The following is a 5,411-nucleotide window of genomic DNA, read 5'->3' on the forward strand; positions in this document are numbered from 1 at the left end:
AATAAACAACATTCTTATCAACAGAGAAAAGATTGAAGTTGTCAAGGACTTCATTCTTCTTGGATCAACTATCAACACTTGTGGAAGCAGCAGTCAAGAGATCAGATGACATATTGCATTGGACAAATCTGCTGCACAGGAACTTTTTAAAGTGTTGAAGAGCAGAGATGTCAGCTTGAGGACTAAGGTGCACCTATTCCAAGCCATGGTATTTTCAATAACCTCATATGGATGCGAAAGCTCGACAGTGAATAAGGAAGACCATAGAAGAACTGATGCCTTTGAGTTGTGGTGTTGGAGGAGAATATGAAAAGTACCATGGACTGCCAAAAGAATCAATAGATCTATTTTGGAAGAAGTGCAGCCAGAGTGCTCCTTGGAGGCCAGAATGGCTAAGCTCCGTCTCTCATACTTTGGACATATTGTCAGGAAGGAACAGTCGCTGGAGAAGGATGTCATGCTGGGTAAGATGGAGGGTCAGTTAAAAAGAGGAAGACCCCCAATGAGATGGATCAGCCAGGTGGCACCATTGATGGCATCAAGTGTGGCAGCGGTAGTGAGGTTGGCCCAGGATTGGACATTGTTTCATTCTGCTGTGCATGGGGTTGCTATGAGTTGGTTCCTACTCGATGGCACCTGACAACAACAACAACGACTTCCAAAACAATATTGAATAGGAATGATGATGAAGACATCCGTGTCTGGTTCCAGCTCACAAAGGGAAGGCTTTCAGCTTCTCTCCATTGAGAGCGTTATTGGCTATTGGTTTTGTATATATGCCCTTAATTATGTTGAGGAATTTTCTTTCAATTCCTCCTTTGCTGAGAGTTTTTATCAGGAATGGATGTTAGATTTTACCGAATGCCTTTTCTGTATCAATTGCTATGATCATGTGGTTCTTTTCCTTTTTCTTATTTATATGGTGGATTATATTGACTGTTTTTCTAATGTTGAACCATCCTTGCATCCCTGATATGATTCCCACGTGGCCACCACGTATTATTTTTTTGATGCATTCTTTAATTCTGTTAGATAGGATTTTGTTGAGAATTTTTGCATATATATTCACAAGGGATATAGTTCTATAAGTTTCTTTCTTAGTAATGTCCTGCCCTGGTTTTGGTTTGAGGGTTATGCTTGCTTCGTAGAACGTATTAGGAAGTTATCCATCCTATTCTATATTCAGGAATAATTTGAGTAGAACTGGTGACAGCTCTTTCCCAAATGCTTGTTTAAACTCACCAATGAAATCATCTGGACATGTACCTTTTTTGGTTGGGAGCTCTCCAACTTCTTTTGATGCTTTCAGCATCATTCAATTGTTTGCCTATAGAGCCCTTCAATATTTTAAGTTTGATGTTGAATTTTATCCTCAGTTCCCACAGCTTGAGGAATGCAATTATAGAGTCCTGCAAATGTTAAATATATTATAATTTTTTTAACTAAGAAATTTAAATGACTTCCTCCATTTCATAAATATTTCTATCCTTTAATTTATATAGTTTACCTCTTGACATTTCCCACTTAATGATTTCTTGAAGAATTATTAAAGGCTGCCTTTTTCCTTCCTGGTTACTTGGTCTCATAGAAGAAAGAGATTGTCTCAGTTGCACTCAGAGTATGTAAAGTAACAGACTATATAGTCTGAGTTTTCACTCCTCTGTAAATAACACTTAGAACTATTTCTGACATTTAAAATGTTGTTCCTGTTGTTGTTGTTAGGTGCGGTCAAGTCAGTTCCAACCCATAGCAACTCTGTATAAGGTTTCCAAGTAGTAGCTGGTGAGCTTGAATCACAGACCTTGCAGTTCATACCAACTTTGCAGTCCAGCAAATTAACCCACAGTGCCAGAAATTTAATATATTAGAGAAAATTTTTCAGAAGCAAGAAAGAAGCGAGTTGATAGAGCCACTGCTTTGTTTATGAACTATGTGCTCATAGTTTGGAATACAATATATTGATTGGAAAAGGAGAAGAACATTATTTCTTAACAATGAAAATGAGAAGTTTAATCTAAGAAAATTTATGGGTAGCATACAAAATTATCAAAATAATAGGACAAGATAGTGACAGTTGTGTTATGTGAAGATGAAACAAAGGGTGACAGAAGATGCCAATAGAAGTGAGGAATTCTGATGAGAGAGGGCAAAGATAGTCCCTTACACGTACATTCCCATTTAAAATTTGTATTTATTTGGAGGTGTTTCAAATCAGGACTGTTTGTATCAGAAATAAAAGTTAAAAGTATTTTCTGATGTGAATTGTGGGTTTTAATTGAAATATTCATGCAAATATTTAATTTAAAGCCTTAAAGTTATACATAAGGGGACTTCTAAAAGTTCATTGAAAAATTGATTATCTTTTTATTCCATTTTCCACAGATTTCTGAAGACCTCTCATTTATGTAGAGTATCAATCAGCAGGGTTGAGAGAAGTCAGCATTGATTCTTTTACAGGAAAACCCATAAACTCCTAGCATTTCGTGTTACCAAATTGCAGTCTTTGTGTGATGCTGTGAGTTAATGTACTATACTACAAAGTCAGTTTGAACCTCAAGGTTGGCAGTTCAAGCTCACTATCTGCTCCTTGGAAATCCTATACAGCATTGCTGTGGGTCAGAACCAACTTGATGGCAGTTAGCAGCAACAATAAAAAATGGTGTTGTGGGTTAATGCCCTGCAAGGTCAGTTTAAACAGCAAGGTCAGCAGTTCAAGCTCACCAGCTGCTCCATGGAAATACTCCTATACAGTATCACTCTGAGTTGTAACTGACTTGACAGCACTTAACAACAACAACAGCATCCCACCTCAGGTGTGTGGGAGAATAAAACAGATATTGTCAATGCCCAAGTATTCCAGGATTTCTGATCCCTTCAACTTGTCTTACAGCTAGAAGGACTCTCAACCAGGACCTTACATGCAGAGGAGCCAAAGGTGCAGAGGAAATACAGTTTTCCAACATCCTTCAAAGAATGACTGATCAGAGTTGTTTTATGAAAACTTTCTCTCATCCCTCTGAGTTATACTACAGTGGCTACCAGATTTTCCCATGGAAATTAAACTCTAGACACCCCAAGGAATAACTCTTTTAATACAAACACTTTATTGATTGTTTTCTCCACTCTTGCTTCCCTGTCTCACTTTTGATCTGGGATTTCAGAAGGAGGATGAAATGTGGCACTCCTATTGGTGTTTCCTGGACCATCACCTCCCCCAATTAACTACTTACCGTATTTCTGGAAGAAGTCAGTGGAGAGGGAATACATTTGACAAAATTATATTTAGAAACGTATTTATTTTTCATATATAGCTCTTTCAGTTTTCTTGTTCCCACTACAGGAGTCATTGCATAATTCCTCTTGGGTATTAAGAGAAGCCAGTACCATATAAGCAGGGGTGTTTGCTCCCTTTGACTTTTACATTTCTTTAATCCTTAGAATTTCTGAATATGATGTTCCAAAGGAAAAAAATATATTTTGCAACAAACAATTTTAATTAATGAAATTACCCCTCAATACCATATGTTGTTAAATGCTGTCTAATTGGTACCAAATCATAGCAACTCTGTAGAGGGTTTCCAAGGAGCAGCTGTTGGGTTTAAACAACTGACCTTATGGTTCAAAGTCTAGTGTTAATCTTACAACATTACACCATTATTTTATACTTACTTTAAGTTATATTACTTATGTCATATATAAGCGTCTTCAATTCTAACCAGCAATAGTAATAGTAAAACAAATGCTTTTAACTATTCATTTCTAGACATATCTTGATTGAACTCCTCTAGAATTTTAAAATACAATCAAGATTTATCCTATTTCTTTTTTATTAGTACAATTACCTTACTTAAGCAGAATAATGCATTTCATTAAAACAATATATATTTACTTCATTCACACTTTGAAAAGTTTTAGGGTTAGTATAATGAATTGGAAATATAATGTTTAAAATATTTTCATAAAATGCCATTTACTCACTTGTCTGCAAGTAATAGTAAAAGAAGAGAAAAATTATAATATAAAATGCCATATGCCTTTATATTTTAATTAAAGCAGAATATTTTTCTTATCACTTTTTAAAATGACATATGTCATGTTTTCTTGTATTAAATTAATGAGGCATTTAAAATCTTAATCTATAAACAACTGTACCTATTATATATAAGTAATGGAATTTTGAGAGGGATTTAATTTTTTAAATAAAGCATAGACTTGAATAATTAATATTTTGCCTATGTCTGTAGTTAGGCCATTCTGATTTTACCAGTAAGAACTGATTACATTATACTGTCTCTACGGGACAAGTAATCAGCTTCCATTTTGTTACTAAGAATATAACCTCAAGCCCAACTAAGTAAAGTAACATAGGAAGTTTGCTGGTGCACAAAATATGGAGTCCAGGGTGAGAATTTCCTTCAGAAACAACTAAATTCAAGTGATTGTACATGAATTATGACTTCTAATTTCTCTATTCTAATTTATTTTTGTTGTTTTTCATCCACCACATGCAGGCTCTTACCACATAATAGCAAAAAGTGTCAGATTATGTTGTTCTCCCAGTTTCACTAACAGAATAAATATCAATATTTTCAAAGGGCTGAGATTGTTCCTAATAGTGTTCTATGCCAAATTCTCTGGGCTGCACATTGTGCCTAAGGGATAGAAAATTTGGGGCAACTATGAATCACATGACTGAAAACTGATAACATCAATGGTGAAACACATTCTTCTAAAAGGAAGAAAAACAGCTGTCAAATACAACCAAAATATTTAAATATGTTTTTATTGTTGTTAGGTGGCATTGAGTAGGTAATGACTCATAGCGACCTTATGCACAGCAGAACAAAACAATGCCCGATTCTGGGCCAACCTCACTACTTTAGCCATGCTTGAGTCCATCAATGCTGCCACTTGGCCAATCTACCTCTTTGAGGGTCTTCCTCTTTTTCTCTGACCCTACACCTTACCAAACATGATATCCTTCTCCAGCGACTGGTCCTCATGACAATATGTCTGAAGTATGAGAGACGAAGTTTGGCCATCTTGGTCTCCAAGGAGCACTCTGGCTACACTTCTTCCAACACAGATCTGTTGGTTCTATGGGCAGCCCATAGCACTTTCAATATTCTACTCCAACACCACAACTTAAAAGCATCAATATAATCCCATTCAATTCTAGCTAGTTGCTTTCTTTGTATGTTTTTCTACTTTGTGAAACAATGTTCCCCTTAAAGACACAGATTTATCTTTCTACTTATCCCTACTGTTTTACCTTCTGTACTAGATGTTCCCACCACTTGTCTGACAATTTGTCATACTGTGGTGGCTTGTACATTGCTATGATACTGGCTAATAGCTTATGCCACTCATATTTCAAGTACAAGCATGGTCACTCATGGTAGACAGGTTTC

Source organism: Chrysochloris asiatica, unplaced genomic scaffold (assembly GCF_000296735.1).
Source record: "Chrysochloris asiatica unplaced genomic scaffold, ChrAsi1.0 scaffold00228, whole genome shotgun sequence".
Taxonomy (NCBI): domain Eukaryota; kingdom Metazoa; phylum Chordata; class Mammalia; order Afrosoricida; family Chrysochloridae; genus Chrysochloris; species Chrysochloris asiatica.